Below are 15,900 nucleotides of genomic sequence, written 5' to 3' on the forward strand. Positions count from 1 at the left end.
CGGGAAAATGAAAACAATGAACTGTGACCGTGTGACCAACTTGCAAGCCCTAAAGAAACCGAAAACAATCTGTATATATACTATCATCCCAGTATGCTGATGTGCAGCTTCATCGGCTCCGACCTCGTTTATGCAACAAGAACTGCAGTATAAAGCACAGATCTTATTTAGCTGCTTTTTTTTTACTTGACATGCAGGCTATTGTGGTGAAATGTGAAAATGACCGAAATTGCTTTGATCTCATAACTGTTTTGAACTGCTGCTTTGGCAACAGTTATATATGTGATCTGCGGGTACACCTATAACGTGGTACTCAGCTTTACCGTTTTGGTCCCATTTCTGCCACAGGTACTGATATTTTAAATATATATCTCATTTCACGGCACATGCGATAACCAAGCATCTTTATAATTGTTCGTTTCATGCAATTTACGAAGACTGTTGTCTGTGAAATGCATTTTATAATAAGAATTGATATTATTTTATATTAATATTATTAATATATTTATGGGACGCTTCGGCGATTCCTTGAACTCCAGGAGTTGCATGGCATATTTTGCCATCTGCTCTTAAAAAACACCAATAGCTGCCCCGAAACAACATTTCTTTTTTTTCTGCTCCGAAAACGCTTACGGCTGCTCCAAAGCGGTACTTTTTCTGCTGCGAAAACGCTTACGACTGCTCCAAAGCGGTACTTTTTCTGCTCCGAAATCTGCTCCAAACAGTAAAAAGTCGTTTCCATCACCGCAGAAGTGTACTTAAGCACCACAACTCTGTTCGCGTGGTTTTGCACTTGCTGCAACACCGTTTATGCACTGAAACGCGCGGTGTCCATTACGGTATCCGTTACACCCACATCCTGTCGACGCTCCGGTCAACGCGGCTTGTGTACACCAAGTGCAATGTTCGAGTGGTTCCGGAGCGCCGTCTGGAAATGATGCCGATGCAATAAAACGAACACTTATATAGAGAGGAAAGGGTGTTTGCAGCTTTGCGCAGACTCGGCCCCCAAGCCATCTGGACGCCTATCGCTACGTAAACAAGAGCATACTCACGAAAGATAAAAGCTCCCTCTGCCATTTTGACGTACGCCATATATAACCGCTGGATACAATAAATTCACTCGCCAACCCTGTACACGTCCTCGCGTATGTAATCCATAGACGATCTTTACATTCTACGCATGGGCGCCGCCATCTTGGTCTGTTAAGTGAATGTTTAATTATTTTTGTATGTCGTGACGTGAAATTAGCGAGGTCACGAAACGTCGAATATGCCACCAACCCAACCGTTTTCACGCGTATGCGCCTATCGTACCACTGTTCGTTTAGTTGCTAAATGATATAAGACGGCTAAGTTAACAGCCCAATATGGCGGCACCGAAACCCACCCGTAAAAATTCCGAGAACCCCGAAAAAAATGTCACCGAGGATAAATTATAGCCAGTTCAGGTCACTCCTTCGCAGGCCTATGCACCTTCCAAACGTAAGGTACTTTTTTTTTTTCGGAATGCCGATGACGTACACGTGAGTGTTGTTGATGGTGGTGCCCTCTTGTAAAGCAGAGTTCAACCAGAGATCGCAAAGCTATTGGTGACATCGCAGCGATGGATCACACGTGCTATTTTGCTGTTGACGATGTAATGACGCCGGAAGACAGCAGACGGATAAACAGTTACACTAGATAGATAGATAGATAGATAGATAGATAGATAGATAGATAGATAGATAGATAGATAGATAGATAGATAGATAGATAGATAGATAGATAGATAGATAGATAGATAGATAGATAGATAGATAGATAGATAGATAGGTACGCTCAAAGTGGCAGAAGTTTGCCAAGAAATGCTTACCATTTAATGATTATAAGAACATATGTTACATGTTAATAAGATGATACAGTATTAAGGCTGTTGCATAATTAAGTGCACGTACGCTTGTACATGACTCGAAAATACACGCGAAGTACTCCCGAAGTCAAAAGCATACGCGTACCGTATGTACTCGGTAAGTTCAGACCCACAAACCGAATTTAAGACAGTTCTGCAATGTGAAGTTCGAACTAAAGTCCTCATTTTTAAGTTTATACACACACACACACACACACCACGCGCGCGCGCGCGCGCAAGTAGATACATCTGCTTAACTGCGGGAATTTTTGGTCTGTATATGTTTGCTCGAGTGAGTTACTTCGCACTTTATTAGATACGTACTGCGCATGCGCGTCTTCTGAGGTGGGAACTTCCTCGCATTGAATGAAAAGAAGTGACGCGCACGCATTAGTGACTCCATTAGAGAGCGCGCGCTTAGCGTCACATTTCGTCCGACCTTACCACACTCTGCATGTGAATGGAAAAGTCAGCAAATATAAAACGAGGAGACTAATACAGCCAGGATTCCCACGGACGTCTTTCAGAACGATACACGTGATTGTACATCCAAGGTACATCCGCCAAAGTTCGCGCTTTGTAGTCAATTTGTAGTGCCGGAACGCCGCGGTGTGCGGGCTGTTGCATTACGCCTGTATATGCATGCGTTCCTGGTTATTCAAGGACATATGTGCGCCTGCAGTCACCGCGTTTTGCGCTGCCTAATGGTTTCTAGGTGCAAGACTGGTCGTCGAAGATGTAATTTACTCACGTGCGTTGCTTTCTTTGTCGTCAGTAAGCAGATTGCTGTCGTATGGGTAACTTTTCTGAGGCGGGGGAAAAGTTTCGCAATGCAGAGCAGCACTTCATTGCCACCAGAAAAGCGTGCAGATCTATCTATCTATCTATCTATCTATCTATCTATCTATCTATCTATCTATCTATCTATCTATCTATCTATCTATCTATCTATCTATCTATCTATCTATCTATCTATCTATCTATCTATCTATCTATCTGTCTGTCTGTCTGTCTGTCTGTCTGTCTGTCTGTCTGTCTGTCTGTATTAGAGTTGTGCACGGGCTCCGGGTAGCCCGAAAGCCCGAGCCCGACCCGGCCCGCGGGCCGGGCTCGGGCGGGCCGACGTATTTTCACCTCGGGCCCGGGCCGGGCTCGGGCTACTTGGAGTTTTATCGGGCCGGGCTCGGGCCTGGCGCAAAGCCCGACTCAAGCCCGAAATATAGAGAATGAGCGGGAATTGTTTTCCAGCACGCATACAGCGACTTTTCGGCGACCGCCCTTTACCGCTTTTTCCTTTCCATTCGCAACTTTAAACAAAAGGGGAGCAGGTAAAGCACTGCTCTGTTGCACTCCGACAAACACAGAAGTAACACCACCTGAGCTAGTGACGACGCCACGCGACTGTTCCGCGTTAGATTTAAGGCCAAATCCAAAATGAGTGAAAATGCACGCGACAGCGACGAGCGACCCGACGTAGATCGCATTCGTGCAAGCTGACGCTTGCATTGGCAATACCCCATACACGTGACGGCTTTGGCGAGCGAACTCCATTGTTGCTGGCATGAGGCCATCTACTTGTATAGCAAAAGTGTCGCTAACAGGTCTCTATTAGACACTGTTCGTCGTGTGTCGTTTGATAATATTTGATATGCTCAATAAAATGCCAAATTACCGGAAAACGATGTTTTCTTTTCGCAACGAACCTTCAAAAAGCCGGGCCGGGCCGGGCCCGGGATTGTGTTTTCGTACGTCGGGCCGGGCCGGGCGGGCTCGCAGCCCTTTGCCGTCGGGCTCGGGCGGGCCTTCGACAAAGTCAGCGGGCCCGGGCTGGGCTCGGGCTCGGAAATACGGCCCGTGCACAGCTCTAGTCTGTATATATATCTATCAGCCTACGACTTTGTGCTCTCGTGACCGTTTCATTAACTGGATATACACCAAAATTGGTGTGACATGACTTTAAGACGAACGTAAATGACTGGCTGTAACATGAAAATCATGACATGAATGTCATGATTTTTTTATTACGATGTGTAAGAATTAAGCGCACATTCCCCACACACACACAAAAAATTACTTCATCGATGCAGGCGTGATTTATTTGTAGACATAGGCTCAACGCTCGTTCAGCTGTCATGTTTCTGGAAACCGCGCCTTGAAAAAAGAAAAAAACAAGGAAGAAAGAAATGAAAAAGGATCGCGTGTCATAGCCTCAGAAAACTCCCAAAAGATGCGCTGGCACCTTGCTCAGGAGTCTCAAACCCACGTACGCCTGCTGCGAAGGTGGACAGAAAGAGCGCCTTGACCTTAAGAGAGCTTGAGACAAAGGCTGCCGTGACCTTGCTTGACCTCAAAACGCCACCGCACAAGCGACTGCACGCGTCAGACCAACCACGCACTCGCATTTATCAAGCAAACAGCGCCACCTGCTCCGACGCGTGGGAAGACTGACGCGTGCGAAGGCTCCTCTCGTATATGCTTATGTGATCGGGGAAGAAAAAGTGGTGTTATTTAAGAAAAAATTAAATTGGGGAGGCTTGACGTGGCATAACCACAATATCGTTATGAAACACGCCGCAGTGAAAGATGTAAGGGAGTGCGTGTGTGGGGTTGGGTGGTTGAAAATGGTGTGTGTGTGTTGGGGGGGTCTTGGAGTACTTATATACAACCACGCGCTTTATGTTTCTTCGCAGTGCGTTGGTGCGTTTAACGTGCACCTGTAACGTGACCTGTTGGGATCATTTTGCTCCCATCAGGTCAGGCTGAGTAAAAGATACAGTGGAGCTTCTTGGCGCCCCTCTTAGATCACAGGGAGGGAGGGGGCTGCCCCACCACCCCCCTGTGCGCACGCCGATGAAGAAGTCGTTGATGATCAGCTAAGGCTGGTCGTCGGGTTCAGGATGCGACCCGAGCTCTCAGGGCATCGGGAATGAATGAATGAATGAATGAATGACACACGCACGCACGCACGCACGCACGCACACACACACACACACGCACACACGCACACACACACACACACACACATATTCTGCCCGCAGTCACGTGATCGATCGTGTTGAAGGGGTTCTTTTATTTCCTCAGAACAGGGCACCTTTCTTTTTTTTTTTCCGAGGGGCTCGTTTCTTTGTTAGTCACGACCAAATGAATCCGACAGACAGTTAGGCCAGGAAAGGCATAGGGGACATTATTTGTTGTTTTTAACTGCGGTGTATACTACTCATGTGACATATTGAAATTAAGTGGACGAAAAAGTGCCCTTTCCGTCGGTGGGATTCGAACCCACAACTTTCGAACCTTCTCAGTAGGGGTGTACGTTAAAAAAAAGTCTCGATTCTTCCATTATATCGGGTCACTTCCCGTGGACTTGCGGAGTCTCTGAATGCCCGTCAATGACGTCATCACATATTACACGCCCCATTCTGTGCGAGAGGATATCGACGATTATTGTGACTTCATTAACTCAATGCGCGGGCCATAGATTTGGGTATTCATGCTCGTTCAATGACCTTTTTGTCAATGCATGCTCCCCTGGCTCTTGACTCGCCTTTGGTGATGGTGGTAGAACTTGATTTCCGAAAAGGGTCCTGAAGGATGCCCTACTTAAAAAAAAAAGAAAGAAAAAAGCACGAACGAGGCGTACATGTCGTTCGATTCAGATCAATGCACGTTTATCAACGGTCTTATCGTTTCTTTCTTTGTTCAGAATCAGAATTAATCACAATGTCATCTTCCGACGCATCTATCTAGCATGCGAATTGCTTCCTTTTTTAGTTATTCTTTTTTTGTTGTTGTTGCTGTGTGTATCTTTTACCACTAGCATTGTGATCCATTTATTTTCTGGCTTTTTTGTTTGTTGCCTTACCAGCACTGGATAACGTTCTCAAACCTGCTATAACCCTAAATTTGGGAACTGTATAAATAAATAAATAAATAAATAAATAAATAAATAAATAAATAAATAAATAAATAAATAAATAAATAAATAAATAAATAAATAAATAAATAAATAAATGTGACTGGCGCCCTCCAGGCGAAAAGCTGCGACACGCAGCTGGAGCGCGCCCTAAGGACCTCATATGGCAGCAGCTGTAAGTCTGCTGTCGGAAATACGACATATAAAACAGTTATCTTAGCGTATATAATTGCGATGCAGTGAAACAAATGTACAACGCATGAAGAATACTCATCTTTGTGGGGTCTAAAAAAGAGCCGCGCTCGTGGAACACACGGACAGAGTCACGCCGTCGAGCAAACGAACACGTGGACATTTATTATCAACTTTTACAACGGCGAGCACCGCCAGGCGAGTGTAATAAACAACTAGTAATATGACGAAAAATCCAATATAATCCCAATACAACGCGCAAACGACATAACACACACAATGTACCGCGACTGCAGTGTCGCACACGTCCGACTCACCGCGAGGGCCCGGGGGAACGAGCCGCGGTATCGCACCCACGGGCCCTCCCTGGAGCCGACCGTTGCAGACCACGCCAAGCCGCGAGAAAGACAAAGTGATCTTCCTCACGCCCCCGCGTAACCTCGCTCGCGCCAGGCGGCGCTGCTGGCGCCGCCGCGCGAGCACAGCGCCACCTCTCGCTCGGCGGCGTTCAAGCTAACTACGACTAACCCGCCGGACGCGCGTGCGCTATGATTCGAAAACGACTGTACAGGGGATGATAGCACCCCCACATCTTTTAACATATAATAATCAAACAGTAAATGTAAGATAATATTATACATCCCACAAACGTAGCTGTGTATTAAAAATGGCGGCACACAAAATAAATGGTCGTTGGGATCGAAACTCCAAAATAATTTCTTTTCCTTTTTTTTAACGCACGGTCCGTTCAAAGCACGCTAAGTGACCGTAGACTGAATTCAGCCGGTAAATGGGCATGTTAAGGTTTTCGAGTGGTGGCCGGGAAGGGATGGTCGGTCGCCTCCACGTGCCTTCCTTCTCGCCCCCCCCCCCCCGTTTACCGTAACTGACGCCTATGCCCATGTTTATTGGGGCACTTTTGTTTTACACAAACACACGCTGGCGCAGCAGCACCACGACGACAGAGGTGCAAGCTTGCGCGACGCTCTCTCGCGCGCATGCGCGTCTGTGACTCGCACGCGCATCTGCAGTCCATCACATTGTGCAGCGCGTCGCGGATCCGAGGGTTCCTATATAAACAGTCGCCACAGATGGTGGTGGCATATATCTGGCGACCAAGGCGCGAAGCAGATGCGTGAACACGGAAGAGCCCGGGCCCTTCCTCTGTTGTCGATTGACGGTAGTTCTGAACTGCACAGCGGAAATTCTGTGCAGACATCATGTGCTGTGTATGTTCTTCTATGTCCTGTTTAGCAATATGAACGCATAAGCAACTAATTCTTTTACGACGGTAGTTCGTTGAGGAAGGCACAATTTGGTTGAGGTAAACACTGTAATTTTATCAGGCGAAAACCTTAGACGCCTCATAAAACGCGAAAAGTGACCGCCGGCATCGGCGGCGTCAACACAAACGATGCAAGGAATCACGCTATAAGAATCGACGCCACGATGACGTCATCCTGTGAGTCATATGACGTCACAGATCACCGAAAGTTGTGATGTCACGCATAGGCGTGCGCACAGGGGGGGCAGGGGGGGGGGGGCGGCCGCCCCCCTAATCCCCTAAGAGGGGGGCGCAAAATCTGCCCCGTACATTGACCCTTATAGTCACCTAAGAGGAGGGGGGCGCAAAATCTGCCCCATACATTGAGTTAGTAGGGTGGGGGGGGGGGCGCTGCGATGAACCTTCGCCCCCCCCCCCTGACGGGGAACCCTGCGCACGCCTATGACGTCACGTAACATTACGTCGCATGCCGGTGTCATCACACGACATTGTCGCTTGGGCAATGGTGTGCCGATCCCGGATGCAGTACGAAACCAGCTGAGGTGCAAAAAGCTTGCAATGCTTCCGATCGCGGAGGCAATGCAACACTACGTGCGTTAGATGCGGAAAGCTCTCGGGGGAAAAAGAAGATGGCTTTCGTGTTGATCGAGTCGTCTTAGTGGAATGCATAAGGAACTGTATGACTTTTTTTACACTAATCACGCAGTGGTATATACACAAGGTACTTCCATTAACATCGTAAACACAGGTCAGAGTACCCATCGTCCAATCTTACCCGAGGGTGCTACTCTGGACATTATAAAATTCCGCCATCTTGTCAGATTGTGTAATGCAGGCATTTCAAGCTAGTCGGAGAGGCCGTGGCAGCCGGGCCAATCAGACTTGGCCAATGGGGGAATTAGTGTCCAGAACATGGGGGCGTGTCTACCCGAGCCATAACAAAACTCAACCGAATCAGACTTCCGGTGCAGTACTTCCGGTAAGCACGCGCGTCAAACAGGCCTGCACGTGGCGGACGTGTTGACCACTTCGTCTCCGGCAGTACGCGCCTTTCAGCTGCGCGGGCCTTCCCTCGAATTAAGCCACTCGCGGCATTCCGCAACACATACACAGGGTCACCCCGGCCGTCACTGCCATATATGATATATGTAAATCACCTCGCCACGCAGCGCACGTGTGTCTCCTCTCTTTCACGTCCAAAGAAGAGAAGCAGGCGTCTACGTATAAATAAACAACAGCAGCAGCAAACAAAAAAGAGGCACTGATCTCCGGACGTGTGTCCAGCTGGCGAAGCGATCCCTGGAAAGAAGGAACGCGTGCGTACGGATGAACGAACCCCTCGGAATGCGGCCGCCTTGCTGTAGGCCTTTTCTTTATATGCGTGCGAAGGCAGCGCATACAAACGTGCATAACGTTGCATGCATGCACAACGGCTGTGATGCGCGCGCAGCGCGAGGATGCATGCAGCATCTGATACAGGCCACGACACGTCTAGCTGGAGCGCGTGTACCAGGATATCCCCCCTCGAATGTTTACGAATCGGCGCATGCGTGATGTATTGGTAAGTGAAAGGGCAGGTGTGGCTTATCCTTCTTGTCATGGAGGAATAAATAAACCAGGAGGAGAGGCCTTACGTCACAGCGTGGAGGAAAGGGATGAAGAACTAGGAGGGGACATGACACAACACGATTGAGAGAGAGAGAGAAAAGGAAATAACAACAAGCACTCTGGGTCCTTCACGCCTTCGCCGAAGACAACTTCGAAGCCGAAAGCCATACGGTGTGGCTATCTTACTCTGTACCACGGTGTAAGAAAAATAATTTAGGTGTGGACACTCCGCCCGACGACGCGTCCACATAATGTTCGCCTCTTTCCTCCTCTCGGCCCCCATGTCGCAGCGCCTCCCACGCAACCGCGGCCGGCGCATGTACTATAGAAGACGAGCTGCGTGCGTAGCGTCCGTAACGGCGTTGCGCACGTGAGAAGTCAGCCAGCAGAAAGACTGCTCACGCGCTCTAAGCAAGACGCCGCGCTTTTACGTACGCAACGCTGTTAGGGACGCTATGTGCGTCGGGTGCGCCGTTTACGCCCGTGGCCGTATGAAAACTCGCCGTGAAAAATGCAATGAGCTGAAAAAAAAATGAAGAAAAACGCGCGTTCGCCTCGTCGCAGTAGGTTTCTTAAGCCCCCATGTCGCAGCGCCCCCCACGAAACTGCGGCCGGCGCATGTATTAAAGGCGAACATTATCTGGACCATGGAGGAAGGAATACTAAGGAGAGGCCCTGACGTCACATTCGTGAATCCTCCACATCGCAAACACCCGCATCGCCTCCTAGCGTAGGCGCAGCGAAACATTTCGCGACTTCCGTAGCGACGTTTGCAAGCGCATGCGCGCATCGCGAAACTTTGCAGCCTTTTTTTTGTTTCTTTGTTTTTCGACGCGTGCAAGCGGTGTAGGCGATTCACGCTTGCTGCTCTTTGTGTGTGTTCTTTAGGAAAGCTACGCAATGCCCAGCTGTTGTGTATACCCTGTGCAAATCGCGTGCACTGCGGACTGTACCGGGTGTCACTTTTCATGTGTACGTATACGTTCGCTTCATTACTGGCATGGTATTTGCGTGCGAAGCTCTCGGATGTGCGCTCTGCTGCTTGTTACTCATTCTGTCAACTCGGAACACGCGTGAAATTTTGTTTTTGGCGTCTGACGCGCCGTACACAAGGTATATGTAAACTGGTAGCGTAACTTCCGTAGAAGCCCACGTGTCAAGCCGGTGGCTAGTTGTTGCAACAGTCGCCATCTATGTGAGGAGGGGACAAACAAAATTAAAAAAAGAAAAATATGACGTCACAACCGGAAGCGGAAATGACGTCACGTTTTAACGCGATGGGCGCGAAATTATGAAATTTTTTGACAGGGCGCCGCTTCTTACTTTTTTTTATAGCTGCATGTTCTTTTTTTTATCACTTTGACGGCTCCATAATGGAAGCCTGCAAGATAACGGGAAGACGAAAAAGACAGATTTGATAAATAAGGTGTATTTTATTGGCGAAATATTGCAGTTGAACAGGATATTACCCCAAAATATATAACACAGAAATCAGAAGTAGGATAACAATTCAACGTGCACACTGTGATGGTGTAATGTGGGCCCAGGATCCGAAATAATTCAACCGGCAGTCAGGTGATTCTGTACACACAACACAGACTTTAACACAACCGATAACTCTGACGATTCACACGCAACACACTACAACATTCCTTATTTATATCCTAAACGTCCTACGCGCCTCGCACACAAACTGTCCTACTCGCCGTTATGAACTGTTGTCGCTGCGGCGAGGTCGGTCGTCACCGGTACTCCTTGGGCAGTCAACAGTCACTCTGCCTTGACCGTGGCGAGGTGGTAGTGGTGGTGATGATGGCACTGCAGGCCGGTAGATCACCAGGCCACTGCAGCGCAGGTTAGCTGCCCGTCGCCAACATGAGCCGCGGCCACCTCGTGACACCACTCGGGCCCCAGGACCTCAGGCCAGAACAGACTAGGCTGCCGGTCTCTGTGTCAGCACCGGGCACAGAGCGGGAATCAGGCTCACCAGGTCCACATGGCTGCCGGACGCCTGGTTAAGCGATGTCGCGACCCGAACCGCCGACCAGCGGCTGCCGTTCCAACCGTGTCGCGCTCCAACTCCTCGAGCAACACGGCGCTCGCGCTTCCTTTTCGTCGTCGTCCCCTCCAAGGCGTACCGCAGAGCAGAACTGTCGTTCCCTCTTCGCCCCGTCACGGGCCACACAATCCACATCATCACACTCACAAACCTTGCATACGTGTTGCTCTTGCATCCGTAGACAGCGCAGCGTTTCTTCGCGTAGCGTGGCGGACTCATCGTCCCGAAGGGCGACAGCACGCCGGCCGTGCGCTGGCAAAACACAGTCACTGAACGGTTCCCGATGGCTACGATGGGCTATATTTACCTTCTGCCAAGTACCACGACTACAAAACAACGGTTATGCGAGGAAATATCTACGGACGACAGGCACAAACCTACTGCGCAAAAACGAGCGACGCCATTTGCATCTCAAAATGCGCAAAACCGTTGGCCCATGTTACCAGACTGCCTGCATGTGCCCGCTGTTTCTGAAAATAAACGAAAAAAATTGGCCACTCAACCACATACCCAAGACTAAAGTTTGATTAAAGTAATCTACTAATTTAATTCGTGACAAATAAATTTAAAACTAATGAAAATAAACGCTTAATTAATTTTTTGTTTTCATTATTTGTCCCCCCCTCACCTAGTAGCGCTTTAATCGTCACGCGGGTGTTGATGTTTGTCGCAATAGGTTTCCGACCACTTTTCGTTCCGACTTTCGCGACCTATTTAGATTGACCTTGCCGTACATACCATGCGCTGACGGCATCGTACGTTTTAGAGGCTTTGTCGTTCAAACGATAGGGCAATAAACTTTTGTTGTTGTTATCGGACTACGTGATGTATGTATTGTGCGGTGTGCGCTCGCTGCGTGCTTGTGTTGTGTGCGCACTGGAATTACAAACTTTACATGCACGGTCGCGTATACAATACAGCGGTGTCCTCTTTTCGACGTGAAGTTACGCCAACTATAGGTTGGCGTTGCGCCGAATAGCTACTACGGTTACTCCATATACACGAACAAAGAACCGCTAATCGGGCAGTAGATCTGGAAATCGGGCTACGAGAAAGGAAAAGAAAGGCCTAACGCCCAGCAGAACGCGTAAGTCACTGCTAGGTGAGTTCGAATACGATAAGGCAGGGGCTCAATGTTTTTGAATACGGCACGTACCGGTACTTTCTGTACTGTTGCACAAAACGCTCCACGAAGAATTTCAGCACGCAGCGCTCGGGCCTGCCACGCACGAACAGCCTGGTAAACGTCTGCTTGCAACATTTTACTGCGTGCGAACCGCGCAATACGCGCTAAGTTTACGCCGGGACTACAGATTCGAGCAGAAGCGAACCACCGCGGAGAGCACGCCGCGGGGCGTCTGCTGTTTTGTTTGCCCCATACCGGTTTGTTTGCCCCATAAATCTGACGTCACTTCCGCCACACTTTTTGCAATGCATTGGGATAGGATAGGGCCTCTCCTTAGTTATTCCTTCCTCCATGATCTGGACGCGCTCTCCTTCGCGGCGGCCGGAGAGTGTCCACACCTAAATTATTTTTCTTACACCGTGCTCTGTACACACGGACGCCGCATTTCTGATGGCACGAGCACCTAGTGACGCACTTCCGTTCGAGCATTTCCAGTTTGCAGAATATTCAGAAGAAGTCTTCTAAAAAAATAATAATACCGTTATGAAATCGATAGTTCTGGTCCAAGTTAAAAGGTATATTGGATACATATGGTAAAAAATTTGTGTCAGAAGTGGGATTCGAACCCACGCCCACATTCGTGGACCAGAAGGCTCGAGTCCCCTATCAGAGGAAAGGTGTCGAACCTTGAGTCTGGCGCCTTAGACCGCTCGGCCATCCTGACAACACGGCAGCTGCGGCCTAAACGTTCAACAGGTGCCGTTTGGTGTGCATTTTCATACAGTTGCAATGCGACGTAGTTTACGTACAAAAGCGCATGGGGAACGCGTCACGGATGGGGAGATGTGTCGTACACTAAAGAGCAAAACGATTTTTCTTGTATTAGCAAACTACTCTTTCATGATACCAAAAACACCACGCTTGCTGCGAGAAGACGCTTAGTAAGCGAGACATCACGCACGAAGAAAATTAACGCATCACGCACGAAGCATAATTAACGAAAGTTAACGGAATGACTTCATTGAAAGAGAATACGATTTTCTTGTAAGCAGCTGAGATCGTTGCAGCCGCAGTATTTGCGCATTTTTTTTTTTTTTTTTGAAATTTCGTTTAGTCACGCGAATGCCGCAAAGACGAAGCGAGCGCGCAGTTCGCGATCATTATTTCGCTTGATTTCGCTCATGCCGGCTTTTCGTTCGAGCTAGGTCACGTTCGCGTGAGACGTATGCTATTTTTCGTTCTAATAAACGTCTAATATTACATGAATGATTATACGCTCATTCTCTTTCTCTCTTTCAATCGTGCTTGAAGGCAAAAAAAAAGTGTGTATATATCGACCGAACACGTCATCGCCGCGTGACTGCGACGTACATACGTCAGAGGTCAAATGCTGAACCGATATTACCAGCGGAAAAGAAATCGGAACATTTCTTTCTTGGTTTCACTGCATCATAAGTACAACTATAACTAATACTGTAACTGCAGTTGTGATCAGAAGTCGTTTAACTCGGAACGTCGCTGGAACCGAAGTTTTGGCAAGATCGAAGAGTTGATCGTCAGTTGCTGCTCTGACAAATTCAAGCGCTCTTGTCGAAACGTTCTCACTTAACAACCCCGATATCGCCTGTTCAGTAATCTCTCGTCGTCTCAAGAACCCCCCCCCCCCCATCATCATCATCATCGCCTGCACTTCTACTTTAACTGTTTGGATTAGTAACTAGTTCGCGATACGTTACATATTAAAGGGGCACTAGAGAGGAAAACGATTTTTCTCATATTAGTAAAGTACTCTTTCACGATACCAAAAACACCATGCTTGCTGAGCGAAGGCTCTTAGTAAGCGAGAAAACGCGCAAAAACAAAATGTGGGTGGCGACGCCACCTTGAAGTTTCTGCACCATTCGCCGTGACGTTACATGTTTTGACGGCGCCTACAAGGGACTACGTAGTTCTTAATTGGTAAAAACGAAGTGCATTGTCCTCTGAGGGGGCCATAGACTTAACATAACCAAGTTTGGAGTAATTTTGTTGAGCCAATGGCGCCAAAATACGATAAATACATTTTGAAATCCGTGACGTCAGGCTGATAGATTTCGGCGCGAAATTTAAAAATGAGACTTTGAACTTGATTTTCTCCTCTATTAATAAACCTATGATGGCGAGATTAACGACGTTCGAGTTCTCAGAGCACAATTTGTCGATCTAAACCGATTCATTGTTTCTCTTTAGTGTCCCTTTAACTCTATGGTCTTACGGAGAGTTTCGCTTCGCAAGGCAGCAGCTGCGTGACGTAATGGAGGAAGACATAACCTCTCATATGTTTATTTCTTCCTCCACGAGTAGTAGTAGACGCGAGCAGACGATACTCTTCTTCTGCCGAAGCAGAAGTGAGCGCATACATAAACAACATTGTCTACAGGCCCTTACAGCTTCTCCGTTTCGTTCAAGGGGTGCCCGTACACGAACTCTTTGTTTAGTAACCACATTTCCTGATATAGCCCAAACGCCAACTTTGTTTCAGTGTTTCACGGGGAGTAAACAGAGGGAAGCGCTACACTTTGCGGAGTGCCGAAACACCGGAAACATTGACGCCAGCAGCTGCAGCTTTAACAAGGGAGGAAGCATGGATATGGAGGTCACCGGCCTCTTGTGTTGGTTGGGCCCGGGCTGTTGTGATTTTGAGCCAGCAAGCTCGATTTCTAATTCGCCCTAATGTCTTCCGTATTTGATGCCAATGTTCTCTCTAAAGAGAATTAAATGAAAACGAAACTATAAATTCGAATAAAGTGAGTTGGAGGTACGTCATTTGAAATAAATAAAAACTGCGCTCGTCCTGCCTACTTCTTCTGCTTGTGTTCCATCCTCCGCGCAGTTTTTACTTAGTTTCAAATATAAATTCAAATCTAAACTTTCTGCGCTTTACGAGAGAGTTAATTTTCGGGAGAGTTAATGAGCGGGCGTTAATTGCCCGGTAACAACCGTTAATTGCCAATAAAAGAATTCTCGCAAGCCAACGGATAAATGTTTATGCTTGTTCTTTTATTTTTTTTTTTTGCTTCTTTGTACTGCTACGTAATCTTATTATAGCCTCGTTGAGGGTGCAGTATGAACAAACAAACAAACGAACGAACGAACGAACAAACAAACAAACAAACAAACAAACAAACAAACAAACAAACAAACAAACAAACAAAACGTGATTTGGTCCTCCTTATGAATACAGCGCCCTTTTTTTCCCCCTCTTTCACAACGAAAATAAACTTTGAACATCTAAAAAGCTTCAAACGTTCTGCAAGCAGTACGTGTTTCAGTGCCTGTCATGCCATGAATAAGGTCAATTGGCGCAATGTAAAAACTTCAGGAAAAAGGAGAGAACATAAAGGCTCTTTTTCAGCCTTTTTTTTATAGCTTTTACATTGCAACCATGAACTAGCACAACGTTGTGCCCTGTAATCACGCTTTCAATAGCGGCATACTGGTTGTTGGAGGCAGACGACAAACAGGTGAGTCAGCGGAGCTTTCTTTCGAGTTCAAGGGACTTATACCCCGTATTTTATTGTCTTTCGACGAACGACGCTGGGGATGTCGGATTGCGGGCCCACTTAACATTCCCATAGCGCGCTCGTACCCTGACGTCATCCAAGGTCGCCAGAAGCCTTGGGAGCTAGAGACGCGAAGGTGTGCGGTACGCAACGTTTACTTCATGTACACCAACTCAGTGAGGTAATCGATTTCATATTGGTCATAGGTTATGGCCATATCGTGGTTTTGGGACGTAAAATCTCGACAATTATTATTAAATCAAACGAGAAAATTGACCGTCGTC

General features: G+C 47.7%; 1 non-coding gene across 1 annotated transcript; it reads right to left on the reverse strand.

Annotated features, from left to right (window-relative positions):
* Nucleotides 1-12,679: 12,679 nt before the first annotated feature.
* On the reverse strand, nt 12,680-12,798 carry Trnal-caa (transfer RNA leucine (anticodon CAA)). The gene is made up of 2 exons: nt 12,761-12,798; nt 12,680-12,725 (listed from the first exon to the last, which is right to left on the reverse strand). It is a non-coding gene; the product is annotated as a tRNA-Leu (tRNA).
* Nucleotides 12,799-15,900: the final 3,102 nt, after the last annotated feature.

Source organism: Rhipicephalus sanguineus, chromosome 7 (assembly GCF_013339695.2).
Source record: "Rhipicephalus sanguineus isolate Rsan-2018 chromosome 7, BIME_Rsan_1.4, whole genome shotgun sequence".
NCBI classification, from domain to species: domain Eukaryota; kingdom Metazoa; phylum Arthropoda; class Arachnida; order Ixodida; family Ixodidae; genus Rhipicephalus; species Rhipicephalus sanguineus.